General features: G+C 33.7%; 1 protein-coding gene across 30 annotated transcripts in view; it reads right to left on the minus strand.

Annotated features, from left to right (window-relative positions):
- dnc (phosphodiesterase dunce) overlaps positions 1 to 15,730 on the minus strand; it is a 1,334,769-nt gene that overhangs the window by 295,531 nt on the left and 1,023,508 nt on the right. For 10 of the 30 annotated variants that reach the window (XM_073977488.1, XM_073977475.1, XM_073977484.1 and 7 more), the window contains exon 2: positions 6,669 to 7,164. The exons of 17 other annotated variants lie outside the window; for them this stretch is intronic. The gene's annotated coding sequence lies outside the window, so the exon portion shown is untranslated. The remainder of the gene's footprint in view (positions 1 to 6,668; positions 7,165 to 15,730) is intronic. 3 more of the 30 variants (XM_073977477.1, XM_073977485.1, XM_073977479.1) reach the window with 2 other exon arrangements.

Genomic DNA, 15,730 nt, shown 5'->3' on the forward strand with positions numbered 1-15,730 from the left:
AAAAATCGTGATGTACAGGAGCCAGAATGAAGTCCGAAAATTCTACCAAAGAGTGAAACATCAAACAGATGGCTTTGGTACAGGCACATCCTCCTGTAGAGACCAGCAAGGTAATCTGGTAACAGATACAGATAGTGTGCTCAGGATATGGAAGGGACATTTCTCCAATCTGCTGGTATCCAATAGTAGCGAAGTCAACGAAGATACCACAGATCCAATACCAGAAAATGGTATTGAATGTGTACCACCCGGCCAAGATGAGGTAAAGACAGCAATAAACCGGCTGAAGAATAATAAAAAAGCAGGAACCGATGGCTTACCAGCCGAGCTGTTTAAAACCGGAGGCAAAGCGCTGATAAGGTGTATGCATCAGCTAGTTAGCACCATCTGGCAGGAAGAACGTGTACCCGACGATTGGAACCTGAGCATCCTATGTCCCGTCCACAAGAAAGGAGATAAGACTGTATGCTCCAACTATAGGGACATAAGTCTTCTTCCTATTGCCTATAAGATAGTGTCAGGGATATTGTGCGAACGACTAAAGCCAATGGTCAACGAAATAATTGGAAATAATTAGACCTGGCAAGTCCACCATTGACCAGATATTTACCCTGCGGCAAATCCTAGAGAAGACCCAAGAGATGTACATCGACACATATCACCTTTTTGTCGATTATAAAGCAGCATTCGACAGTCCCCTCCGATCAAAGGTATTCCATGCAATGTCAGAATTTGGGATCCCCGCAAAGCTCATCCGGCTTTGTAAGATGACTTTAACTGATACTAGGTCCTCAGTTAAAATTGGAAAGAACCTCTCCGAAAAATTTTGTACCAAAAGAGGTTTCAGACAAGGAGACAGCCTTTCGTGTGACCTATTCAACATTTTGCTGGAAAAGGTAATACGAGATGCAAATGTCAAAAGAAATGGCTCAATTTACACCAATAGCCACATGTTACTTGCCTATGCTGATGACATAGACATCATGGGACGATCAGTAAAGGAAGTAACTGATACCTTTAGGAAGGTCGAAGCAGAATCTGCGATAATGGGTCTGGCGGTACACGGCGAGAAGATCAAGCTGATGGTGCCGACGCGCAATGCGTCCATTGAGATCGGACCAACTGTGGAAGTTGGTTCCTATAATTTTGAGGTAGTAAAAGACTTCGTTTACCTCGGCACCACCAAAATACACAACTAACGACATCATTTGTGAAATAAAAAGAAGAATTGTATTGGCTAACAGATGCTACTTTGACTTAAGTAAGCAGTTTAAAAACAAAGCCACATCTCGTCAAACAAAAATAACGCTTTACAAAATGATGAACCCTCAAAAAAGGCGTATAAATATGAGCCGCTTGGCGGTGCACGCAGAAGTGGCAGGCCAAAGAATAGATGGCACAAACAAGTGGATGAAGAGATGACAAGGCTCGGTATTGCAGAAAGAGAAGCAATAGACAGAGTGAAATGGAGATATTATATTGTGTAAAGTTGAATTTGTTTCAATGACATGACGGTCATCAAAAGAAGGCTTCAAAGTCTCCCAAATGTAGACTAAAAAATCTAACCGTACGCCCGGATAGTAATATACTTTTCTTGCACTACCTGCTTAGGTGTTACCTTGGAAGTCAGACTAATATTCATAAAGTGAGTAGACACCCGCCTTGACGGTCAGACATGATTTCTTAATCACTGTACGTCGATGGTGTTCACTTAAATATTATGTAATATAAATATGTTGCATGTGGTATTGCATAGTCCTAGTTTCAAACTCACTTCTGTGTGAATGACGGGAAATTATTGAACCACAGTGAAATTTCATATTGTTTTTTGTAGAACGCAGAAATAAGTTGGATCAATGAAAATTTAATAAATACTCCGCCTAAAAAATTACTACTAATATATCATTGTCATTAAATGTATTGTACGGGACTATCGAATTTCGCGTATAGATGGCGGTAGTAGCTAAAATGCAAGTCATACACTTATACAGAAGTCATTTCTCCACTGTAGTGGATATTCGATTAATTGGAAGTATTCTGTAAATGATAATGGGATTAAAGGTTAGTTCTTCAATGTAGGGGATCTTTATATCGCCGAGTCCGAACGACTTCGTAAACAGAATACTACAGCACTTATACAGAAGTTTTTATAAGTGAAATACTCGGATAATGTAGGTAGTATTACACTAAGTGGGGTTAAATATCTTAGCATAAATATAGTTTTCTTGTCAGAGTTTCGAAACTCTATTCTGAGTATAAATTGGGCATATTATTGCCACCAAGTTTTTTATCAGTTACACTCCGCCTAAAGATATACTTGTCAATTTGTCACTCCATCGTTCACAATTTCAAATGTAGATGACGTTAGAAATTACAAAACATTCGCAAGGATTTTGATGCAATTTTCGAAAGGCAACCATTTTATAAGTTAATACTCATTTAAACCATTTATTTTCATACAAATTTCAAAAGAAAAATCGAGTGTACTTAAGCAATTTTAAGAACCATCGTACGCGATGGGAATTTGGACAAAATTTACAAAAAAAAAAAAAACAATTCGGTATTCATTATATAACTAACGAAAACATGACTTTCGTTGATTGATTCACCCTCATTATTGCGGATGCTGCTCTGCTATCAGTTTCAACTACTTAAGGAAGCACTGAGGTTGATGTACAGAGTTCAAGTTGCTCAATAGGAATGAACTGTCATCTAATTTGGTCCCACGTTGCGTCACAATAAAACAAAAAAAAAAAAAAATGCGTGGATTGTTTGCTTGACTAACTCTCTGTATTGCGGATGATGTTCTGCTATCAGTTTCAACTACATAAGGAAACACTGAGGTTGATGTACAGAGTTCAAGTTGCTCAAGACGAATGAAAGAATTTATTGAATTTCTTTCTGTTTAGCTTCTATTTTTGAGAAGCGATATTGTCATCTAGTATTGCTTGATAAATTTAATAGCACATAGTTGCTTACATTAGTAGTATTCAATATATTTTACAGAGGTGTATTTTATCACTTAAATTCAAATGTAAAGATCAATCACAAGAGGAAATATGAAAAGTTATAAATATTACTATTGAAATATAGAGGACGTTGAAACTGTAATTAAAATGTTGATTGCATCCAAGAAATTTCGAAGTAAATGTTGTACGAATTTTTTTTCCGAAGTCGGGGTTTTCACCTTCCTAAGATAGTCTAAATTACTTCTAACCATTTAAAGATTTGTTAGGCAAAGCCTATTGAAAAGTTATAAATATTACTATTGAAATATAGAGGACGTTAAAACTGTAATTCAAATGTTGATTGCATCCAAGAAATTTCGAAGTAAATGTTGTACGCATTTTTTACCCGAAGTCGGGTTTTTCACCTTCCTAAGTTAGTCTAAAATACTTCAAACCATTTAAAGATTTGTTAGGCAAAGCATATTTCGTAGCCGGTTTTGTAACTATCCAAGGGTTGTATTCTAAATCTTAAGTCAATATTTAAACATGTTATACGCCTAGCCAGTATCTACATATATCTGTCCAGAGTTGAGTCTTTGTTACCGGCCAAAGGTCAGTCTTCTACCTCAGTTTTTAGTTTATTTTTCTCAATAAAAAGGCCAAAGTAACCTGGATTTTAAATTAATATTTTTCATCAATTAAAGGACCAAAGGAACCTGGATTTAAAAGAATATTTGTCATCTATCAAAGAACCGAAGAAACGTGGATTTTAAGAGAATATTTTTTCAACAGTCAATAGACCAAAGGAACGTGGATTTTTGAAGCATAATTTGTTGTCAATCAACAGACCAAAGGAACGTGGATTTTTAAAGAATATTTTGGATTTTTGAAGATTATTTTGTTGTCAATCAAAAGCCCATATGAACGTGGATTTTTAAAGAATATTTTGTTGTCAATCAAAAGACCAAAGAAACGTGGATTTTTAAAGAATATTTTGTTGTCAATCAAAAGACCAAAGAAACGTGGATTTTTAAAGAATATTTTGTTGTCAATCAAAAGACCAAAGAAACGTGGATTTTTAAAGAATATTTTGTTGTCAATCAAAAGACCAAAGAAACGTGGATTTTTAAAGAATATTTTGTTGTCAATCAACAGACCAAATTAACGTGGATTTTTAAAGGATATTTAGTTGGTAATCAAAAGACCAAAGAAACGTGGATTTTTAAAGAATATTTTGTTGGTAATCAAAAGACCAAAGAAACGTGGAATTTTAAAGAATATTTTGTTGTCAATCCAAAGGCCAATGGAACGTGGATTTTTAAAGAATATTTTGTTGTCAATCAACAGACCAAATGAATGTGGATTTTTAAAGAATATTTTGTTGTCAATCAACAGACCAAATGAACGTGGATTTTTAAAGAATATTTTGTTGTCAATCAACAGACCAAATGAACGTGGATTTTTAAAGAATATTTTGTTGCCAATCAAAAGGCCAAACGAACGTGGATTTTTAAAGAATGCTTTGTTGTCAATCCACAGACTAAATGAACGTGGATTTTTAAAGAATATTTTGTTGTCAATCAACAGACCAGATGAACGTGGATTTTTAAAGAATATTTTGTTGCCAATCAAAAGGCCAACAGAACGTGGATTTTTAAAGAATATTTTGTTGCCAATCAAAAGGCCAACAGAACGTGGATTTTTAAAGAATATTTTGTTGTCAATCAACAGACCAAATTAACGTTGATTTTTAAAGAATATTTTGTTGTCAATCAACAGACCAAATTAACGTGGATTTTTAAAGAATATTTTGTTGTCAATCAACAGACCAAATGAACGTGGATTTTTAAAGAATGCTTTGTTGTCAATCAACAGACTAAATGAACGTGGATTTTTAAAGAATGCTTTGTTGTCAATCCACAGACTAAATGAACGTGGATTTTTAAAGAATATTTTGTTGTCAATCAACAGACCAGATGAACGTGGATTTTTAAAGAATATTTTGTTGCCAATCAAAAGGCCAACAGAACGTGGATTTTTAAAGAATATTTTGTTGCCAATCAAAAGGCCAACAGAACGTGGATTTTTAAAGAATATTTTGTTGTCAATCAACAGACCAAATGAACGTGGATTTTTAAAGAATATTTTGTTGTCAATCAACAGACCAAATTAACGTGGATTTTTAAAGAATATTTTGTTGTCAATCAACAGACCAAATTAACGTGGATTTTTTTTAGAATATTTGGTGTTAATCAAAAGAGCAATGGAACGTGGATTTTTAAATAATATTTTGTTGTCAATCAATAGGCCAATGGAACGTGGATTTTTAAAGAATTCTTTGTTGTCAATCAAAAGGCCAATGGAACGTGGATTCTTAAAGAATACTTTGTTCTCAATCGAAAGGCTAATAGAACGTGGATTTTTAAAGAATACTTTGTTGTCAATCAGAAGGCCAATGGAACGTGGATTTTTAAAGAATATTTTGTTGTCAATCAAAATACCAAAGAAACGTGGATTTTTAAAGAATATTTTGTTGTCAATCAAAAGACCAAAGAAACGTGGATTTTTAAAGAATATTTTGTTGTCAATCAAAAGACCAAAGAAACGTGGATTTTTAAAGAATATTTTGTTGTCACTCAAAAGACCAAAGAAACGTGGATTTTTAAAGAATATTTTGTTGTCAATCAAAATACCAAAGAAACGTGGATTTTTAAAGAATATTTTGTTGTCAATCAAAAGACCAAAGAAACGTGGATTTTTAAAGAATATTTTGTTGTCAATCAAAAGACCAAAGAAACGTGGATTTTTAAAAAATATTTTGTTGTCAATCAAAAGACCAAAGAAACGTGGATTTTTAAAGAATATTTTGTTGTCAATCAAAAGACCAAAGAAACGTGGATTTTTAAAGAATATTTTGTTGTCAATCAAAAGACCAAAGAAACGTGGATTTTTAAAGAATATTTTGTTGTCAATCAAAAGACCAAAGAAACGTGGATTTTTAAAGAATATTTTGTTGTCAATCAAAAGACCAAAGAAACGTGGATTTTTAAAGAATATTTTGTTGTCAATCAAAAGACCAAAGAAACGTGGATTTTTAAAGAATATTTTGTTGTCAATCAAAAGACCAAAGAAACGTGGATTTTTAAAGAATATTTTGTTGTCAATCAAAAGACCAAAGAAACGTGGATTTTTAAAGAATATTTTGTTGTCAATCAAAAGACCAAAGAAACGTGGATTTTTAAAGAATATTTTGTTGTCAATCAAAATACCAAAGAAACGTGGATTTTTAAAGAATATTTTGTTGTCAATCAAAAGACCAAAGAAACGTGGATTTTTAAAGAATATTTTGTTGTTAATCAAGAGGCCAAAGGATCTTCAAACTGCTACGCAAATTGTAGTCTCTATTAAATTAGTTATACCCCTAAAACTATGCTAAGCAATTCATATGAGTTGATTAACATATCACATTGAATGTCAAGTATAGATGGCGCAAGTACACATTATACATCAGTGTATTCAGTCATTATTTTTAGGACCCTAAAACATTTTTTTAGGATTGTTTTTTTTTTTTAAATACTTTCGTGGAACAACAATTAATAACTATTTTCTATATAGAAATACACAACTGTTTTTTTTTGTGAGAAATTTTTCAAAATAATTAAAAAACATTCCCGCCCTTATTAAAACAAAATTATTTAGAATTAAAAATGTTCAACATACCACATTTGGAGGAAGATGATGTTAGATATCCAGTAACTGCTTTGGAGTTTGGTAGCAATAATTTTTGGAAAATTTTCAGCAATTAATTTCATCAATAGGTTCCACGATACACAAAACACATAGATAGGTACAAATAATTTGGTACTTTCAACAATCGATGCTTGATATAAAATGAAATTTATTCACATTTCTATGCAAAACTTTTTTTTGCTATTTATTTTATTCACAACCTTGTGGTGGTGCTGGTACACACTTCAATTTCAGCTTTGCAATTTGTAATGATGGAAATTTTCTTTTATTTTATTTAGTATTTGGATTATTTTTTTATTTTCACTTGATTTATGTAGCTTGCTATGCCATCCATGATGGTTTTTGCGTAAACGCCCGTTTCAATTTGTTTTTCTATTTTGTTTGAGAAATTCGCGTGCCTTTTTTGCGCTTTGATTGGAGGTATAATATTTTGTTCACTAGATTTTCATGCTGCTTGACGCTGCTGCTGTAGATGATGACGACAATCATTTGTTTAGTTGAGAAAATATATATAACAACCAACCAACAACAACAACAAAAGGTGAAAATTCAATTTAATTTGATTTGATTTGCATTTACGTTACGTCTTAACATACAAATGCTGAAATTATATGGTGATGTTGTTGTCGTTGTTGTACGCCATTTCTTACTCTCAAAAGTGGGGACGAACGGAAGAGGGAATCTGTTGGTGGGGGGCGTTAAAGGAGGTGTACCCCAACTAGGAGGTGTTGAAGGTGGGAAAGTGATTTAATTGACAGATGAAACAGAACCCAAGATGTTATCGTGAAAGCTTTGAAAAACATGACAGAACAAACCAAACAAATTTCCCATTTTGGTGTGTCAACGAGGGAGGGCTGGAGGGAGGGCATCATTGGAGGTAGGGAGCAATGTGATGAAACGTCTAAAAAGGGAATGTGGCAGTAGTGGTTTATGGGATTGTTGTTTCGAAACGTGTACGAACTATTAAAGCAGATGGGGAAAAGAGTAGTGGGAAGCCGAAAAAAGTAGTTCAAGCGTGGAATTTAAAGAGAATTTTTCATCAATCGAAGGACTAATGGAATGTGGATTTTTAAAGAATATTTTATTGTCAATCAATCAACCAAAGTAACTTGGATTTTTTAAGAATATTTTTCAGCAAACAAACAACCAAAGGAACGTGGATTTTTAAAGAATATATTGTTGTCAATCAAGCAACGAGAGGAACGTGGATTTTTAAAGAATATATTGTTGTCAATCAAGCAAAGAGAGGAACGTGGATTTTTAAAGAATATTTTTCATCGATCAAACAACCAAAGAGTGTGGAGTTTTATAGAATATTTTTCATCACTCAAACAAGCAAATGAACGTCGATCTTTAAAAAAAAATGTTCATCAATCAAACAACCAAAAGAACGTGGATTTTTAAAGAATATTTTTTATCAATAAAAAACCAAAGGAAAGTGGATTTTTAAAGAATATTTTTTGTCAATCAAACAACCAAAGGAACGTGGATTTTTAAAGAATATTTTTCATCAATCAACCAATGTAACGTTGAGTTTTTTTGAGAATATTTTTCATCAATCAAACAACCAAAGGAATGTGGATTTTTAAAGAATATGTTGTTGTCAATCAATAAACGAAAGCAACGTGGATTTTTAAAGAATATTTTTCATCAATCAAACAACCGATGGAACGTTGATTTTTAAAGAATATTTTTCATCAATCAAACAACCAATGGAACGTGGATTTTTAAAGAATATTTTTCATCAATCAAACAACCAATGGAACGTGGATTTTTAAAGAATATTTTTCATCAATCAAACAACCGATGGAACGTGGATTTTTAAAGAATATTTTTCATCAATCAAAAAACCAATGGAACGTGGATTTTTAAAGAATATTTTTCATCAATCAAACAACCAATGGAACGTGGATTTTTAAAGAATATTTTTCATCAATCAAACAACCAATGGAACGTGGATTTTTAAAGAATATTTTTCATCAATCAAACAACCAATGGAACGTGGATTTTTAAAGAATATTTTTCATCAATCAAACAACCAATGGAACGTGGATTTTTAAATAATATTTTTCATCAATCAAACAACCAATGGAACGTGGATTTTTAAAGAATATTTTTCATCAATCAAACAACCATTGGAACGTGGATTTTTAAAGAATATTTTTCATCAATCAAACCAATGGAACGTGGATTTTTAAAGAATATTTTTCATCAATCAAACAACCAATGGAACGTGGATTTTTAAAGAATATTTTTCATCAATCAAACAACCAATGGAACGTGGATTTTTAAAGAATATTTTTCATCAATCAAACAACCGATGGAACGTGGATTTTTAAAGAATATTTTTCATCAATCAAAAAACCAATGGAACGTGGATTTTTAAAGAATATTTTTCATCAATCAAACAACCAATGGAACGTGGATTTTTAAAGAATATTTTTCATCAATCAAACAACCAATGGAACGTGGATTTTTAAAGAATATTTTTCATCAATCAAACAACCAATGGAACGTGGATTTTTAAAGAATATTTTTCATCAATCAAACAACCAATGGAACGTGGATTTTTAAAGAATATTTTTCATCAATCAAACAACCAATGGAACGTGGATTTTTAAAGAATATTTTTCATCAATCAAACAACCATTGGAACGTGGATTTTTAAAGAATATTTTTCATCAATCAAACCAATGGAACGTGGATTTTTAAAGAATATTTTTCATCAATCAAACCAATGGAACGTGGATTTTTAAAGAATATTTTTCATCAATCAAACAACCAATGGAACGTGGATTTTTAAAGAATATTTTTCGTCAATCAAACAACCGATGGAACGTGGATTTTTAAAGAATATTTTTCATCAATCAAAAAACCAATGGAACGTGGATTTTTAAAGAATATTTTTCATCAATCAAACAACCAATGGAACGTGGATTTTTAAAGAATATTTTTCATCAATCAAACAACCAATGGAACGTGGATTTTTAAAGAATATTTTTCATCAATCAAACAACCAATGGAACGTGGATTTTTAAAGAATATTTTTCATCAATCAAACAACCAATGGAACGTGGATTTTTAAAGAATATTTTTCATCAATCAAACAACCAATGGAACGTGGATTTTTAAAGAATATTTTTCATCAATCAAACAACCAATGGAACGTGGATTTTTAAAGAATATTTTTCATCAATCAAACAACCAATGGAACGTGGATTTTTAAAGAATATTTTTCATCAATCAAACAACCAATGGAACGTGGATTTTTAAAGAATATTTTTCATCAATCAAACAACCAATGGAACGTGGATTTTTAAAGAATATTTTTCATCAATCAAACAACCAATGGAACGTGGATTTTTAAAGAATATTTTTCATCAATCAAACAACCAATGGAACGTGGATTTTTAAAGAATATTTTTCATCAATCAAACAACCAATGGAACGTGGATTTTTAAAGAATATTTTTCATCAATCAAACAACCAATGGAACGTGGATTTTTAAAGAATATTTTTCATCAATCAAACAACCAATGGAACGTGGATTTTTAAAGAATATTTTTCATCAATCAAACAACCAATGGAACGTGGATTTTTAAAGAATATTTTTCATCAATCAAACAACCAATGGAACGTGGATTTTTAAAGAATATTTTTCATCAATCAAACAACCAATGGAACGTGGATTTTTAAAGAATATTTTTCATCAATCAAACAGCCAAATGAACGTGGATTTTTAAAGAATATTTTTCATCAATCAAACAACCAAATGAACGTGGATTTTTAAAGAATATTTTTCATCAATCAAACAACCAAATGAACGTGGATTTTTAAAGAATATTTTTCATCAATCAAACAGCCAAATGAACGTGGATTTTTAAAGAATATTTTTCATCAATCAAACAGCCAAATGAACGTGGATTTTTAAAGAATATTTTTCATCAATCAAACAGCCAAATGAACGTGGATTTTTAAAGAATATTTTTCATCAATCAAACAACCAAAGGAACGTGGATTTTTAAAGAATATTTTTCATCAATCAAACAGCCAAATGAACGTGGATTTTTAAAGAATATTTTTCATCAATCAAACAGCCAAATGAACGTGGATTTTTAAAGAATATTTTTCATCAATCAAACAGCCAAATGAACGTGGATTTTTAAAGAATATTTTTCATCAAACAAACAACCAAAGGACGTGGATTTTTAAAGAATATTTTTCATTAATCAAACAACCAATGGAACGTGGATTTTTAAAGAATATTTTTCATCAATCAAACAACCAATGGAACGTTGATTTTTAAAGAATATTTTTCATCAATCAAACAACCAAAGGAACGTGGTTTTTTAAAGAATATTTTTCATCAATCAAACAACCAAAGGAACGTGGATTTTTAAAGACTATTTTTCATCAATCAAACAACCAAAGGAACGTGGATTTTTAAAGAATATTTTTCATCAATCAAACAACCAAAGGAACGTGGATTTTTAAAGAATATTTTTCATCAATCAAACAACCAAAGGAACGTGGATTTTTAAAGAATATTTTTCATCAATCAAACAACCAAAGGAACATGGATTTTTAAAGAATATTTTTCATCTATCAACTGAACTTTACTACTGCCTCTAATGAAACCCGACCCAAGTAGGGTACCCAAACAGTTCGCCTAATACCAAAACCTAACAAATTTATTTTCGCAGCTCATCTTCACATAAATTTTTGCTATATATATTTATTAGCCTAGTTGTAGTTGGCCGTTGTAGTTGTTATTGTTGTTTCTATTGTTGTTGTTAGCATTTTTATGATGATGTTGATGCTCTTCAAGGTATTTAGGAGATTAGTTGTTAACATTATTATTGTTGTTGTTGCTGCTGTTAGCTGCCTCCTGTTTTCAAACAGAAATCTATGTACATACATGTGTATGTATGTATGTTGTCGGTGCGTTGTATACAGATGGATTTTGTTTTCATGGCAACATATTATTTTATAGACTTTTTTCTTTTCAACAACCTCTCGACATCCAAAATGAAATGAAATTTAACGTAAATATATAAATTATTGTTCTGAAGAGGATAAAGGGAGAAGATTTGGTGGGACCACAGTGGCAGAAGGGAGGAGGACAACACAGAGTTAGAGTGATGAAAATGTTTGTAGATTGATATTATATCACACTTCAATACACTAGTTTACCGTTTTCTGGTCTGTGCAGAGATCCGTAACTTTGAAGATAAGTTTCCTTTTGTGGGTGGCAAGAATTGCCCTAAATATTTTACCCTGTGCTATGATAATAATTCTAAATTTCGGCTTGCAAACAAGATTTCGGTATGCACGTGATGGTCAAATACCTGAAATGAAGGAACATAATCCAAACTAATGCCAAAACATGCCTGAGTCAGGGATTTGTCCAGAGAATAGGGTTTCAGTCGCGTGTACCAGTTATTTGAAACGAAAACAATTTGGAACATCCCGATATTAGAATGGTCCATAAGAGATTTCCAGCCAAGATGGTACCACTATATTGTGCGAAGCTCGTCCGAAACACCAAATCATTCATAACAATTGATCTTTGTGGAATCTCAACATTTAAATTTCTCGAGCAGAACAAAATTGACATGTGGTACCTATCGTAGGATGGATGATGTTGCAAAAAAATATTCCAAAATGCCTAATAAATTAAAACCAATGGCAGAACCGAATATTCTTGATAATGCCAAGAAGCTAAATGCACCCAGAATAGTTTTCGTTAGGAAAGTCCTCAACCTGCCGATAATAACCATCATCCTTCGTGATATATAATTGGGGATCGCCGAATAACCCATTACAAAATAATGTACAAGAGCTACCTAAACAACCTAGCTACCTTCTGCATTACCAAAAATAATCCGCTATTTATTTTACAATAAAAAACCACTTATTTCACTCATTATTTAGTAATCAGTAGAAATAAATATTGTATACAGAATTCGTAAATAATCGTGGTCATCGGCCATATTGGTTTGTGCCGGATATGGCATCGAATCTGATCTTCGTATAGAAGACATTTTAGAGTTATCGTAATCACCATTTAGAAGAAATTTTTTTAACTTTTGCGGGGGAGGTAGCCGGAGTAGTAGGCCAATATCGTTCACCTTCGACATAATTAGTTTATGTTTGCACAAAATATTACGAGATGTAAAGTATGGACCAAATCAGCTGATCCGTTCCGTGCGCACCAGAAGAAAACCCACCGTTGGTCTTTTATGAACACCTTCTGATCTTCTATAAAAAGATCTATCGATCTTCCATGAGAAAACCTACTAGTCTTCTATAAAAAGACCTACTGGTCTTCTACAAGAAGATCTACGGACGCTGTTCTATAATAAGAACCACTAGTTCTCTGGCCTTCTATAAGAATACCTACTGGTGTTTTATAAGAAAAGCTACTGGTCTTCTATAAGAAATCCAACTGGTCTTGTATCCACTGGTCTTGTATACGAAAACCTACTTGACCTCTATAAAAAGACCTACTGGTCTTCTATAAGAAGACCTACTTTGCATTCTATAGGAAAGCTATTGGTATTCTACAAGAAAACTTACTGGTCTCTATATGGAGTCCTATTGGTCTTCTATAAGAAAACCTACGGGTCTTCTATAAAAAGACCTAATGGTCTTCTATAAGAAGACCTACTGGTCCTCTATAAGAAGTAGGTCTTCTTGTCTTTATAGAACAACTAACTGCTCTTCTTTAAGAAGACCTATTGATTTTCTGGAAGAAGTCATACTGGTCTTCTATATGAAGTCCTATTGGTCTTCTATAGAAGGACTTACTGGTCTTCTATAAGGAGACCTAAGAAGACCTACTAGTCTTTATAAACAAGTAAACAAGTATCAGTCGGCTTTGCCGACAGAGATATACCCTCAGCCTCTGTATATTGAAACAATTTTTCCAAAAATCGTATGTATTTAGGGAGTTTTAAAAATTTTGGGCGTTTGAACCGACAAAAATGTTGATTAGGACCAAAGATCAAAAGTTTTGCGGAGGAAATACTAAAAGGAATGGTGCCATAGGGAGTTTTTACACCCTTCGGGCTGTTTGCTCAAGAAGTATGGACTTGTCCCTGAAAAACGTTTACCATCGTAATTGAGTCAGCGAATGCAAGTTGCTTCACTAAAAATCAAAGTGATTCGATATCAGGTCTTAAAGTGAACTTATCCGAAATTTTGTGTGGGAGGTACCAGATTGAGTGGGCAAATATAGTCCAGATTTGAACCTCATCTATATGAGGCAGGTATATTAGGGTGTGTAAATTATGGACCAATTCAGCCACTCCCTTCAAGAGTTACCGTACGAACAATTTTTCCGAACATTTTTTGAACTTTTGTGGGGGAGGTACCTGAAGGAGTGGACCAATATGGCTTATCTTCAAACTTAAACTATGTTTGGACAAAATATTACTAAGGCCAAATGTTGGACCGAATCGGCAGATCCGTTCTAGAGTTATCTTGCGCTCCAGCCACCTCACACGGTGTCATAGGGGGTTTTTGCAACTTTCATGCTATTTGCTCAGGAAGTATGGACTTGCCCCTAATGAAACTTGTACCGTCGTATGGGGGACAGTGAATAAAAGTTGCTAAAACCAAATCCAAAGCGATTCGAGAGATGGTCTTAAACTGAACTTTTCCGAAATTTTATGTGGGGGGTACCCGAAGGCGTGGACCGATTGAGTCCATATTGAAACTTTATCTATGTCTGATTTACATTTCAGGACGTGCAAGGTATGGACCAAATCGGTTACCCCCTTCAAGAGTTATCGTGCGCCCAAATTTTCCGAACATTTTCGAACTTTTGAACGAAAGCCGAAATTTGAACCGAATCGGTTCATCCGTTCGAGAGTTATCGTGCGCTCCAGCCAGCCAGACAGGCAGACAGACAGACAGACGGACGGACATTGCTCAATTGACTCCAAATTGTCAGAAACACATTTCGTCCAAACATACTTGGGGTCTAAAACCATTATTTCGATGAGGCACATTTTGCCCGTATGAAAGTGTATATACCCTCGTTAGCATAAATGCTGAGGGTATAAAAACAAACTGGTCTTCTATAAGAAGACCTATTGATCTTCTAAAAGAAGTCCTACTGGTCTTTTATATGAAGTCCTATTGGTCGTTTATAAGAAGACCTATTGGTCTTCTATAAGAAGTCCTACTGATCTGCTATATGAAGACGAGTAGGTGTTCTTATAGAAGACCAATATCTTCTATAAGAACACCTAATCGTCTTTATAGAAAAACCAACCAACTAGAAGATTATTGTTCCCGAAGTCTGGAAAATGGGCAGGATGGCCCCGCTACTGAAGCCATGCAAGGATGGCAGCAAAGGTGAGTCGTACAGTCCGATTTGGTCTTTGTCGCCCGAAGCAAAGACCATTGAGGCTTTAGTCCTATCCAGAATTAGAGAGCTATCCAGTTGCGGATCATCAGCATGTGTTCCGTAAGCAGCACAGCACTACAACAGCGCTTCACGCCATCTCCACACATATTTTTCGAGGAATCAACCAGAGTAAGCCGTGTGATAGAACTGTGATGGTGGCACCACGTTGTTTGAGGACATTGAGCAGACAAACCTCCGGTCAATTCTGAAACTTTGGATAATCAATTATATATGTGGACGCCAGTCGTACGTGTATTTCAGTAACAAGAAGTCCAAGCCGTAGATTGAAATAGGGAGTTCCCCTAGGTGGGGTGACATATCTCCAGAAATGTTTAACGTCTATCTTCTCTTCTGTATTCCGCCCCCTGCGGATGATTGTACGATTCTGGCGTCAGGTATCTTCCGTCAAAATATTTGTGAAAGACCGAACTCCTCTTTGACCGATCTTATGACCTTTTTCCAAACGAGGAATATGCAGATATCCACCACTAAATCTAAGGCCACTCTGTTTACCACATGGACGGCGCAGGTGAGAAGAGAGAGAAGAGAGTTAAATGTCGTGGTCGATGGTAGCAGAATTCCGAATACTAACTACCACAAGATCCTAGGCGTAACA

This window comes from Musca autumnalis, unplaced genomic scaffold (assembly GCF_047663935.1).
Source record: "Musca autumnalis isolate F117 unplaced genomic scaffold, ASM4766393v1 scaffold_3, whole genome shotgun sequence".
NCBI lineage: Eukaryota > Metazoa > Arthropoda > Insecta > Diptera > Muscidae > Musca > Musca autumnalis.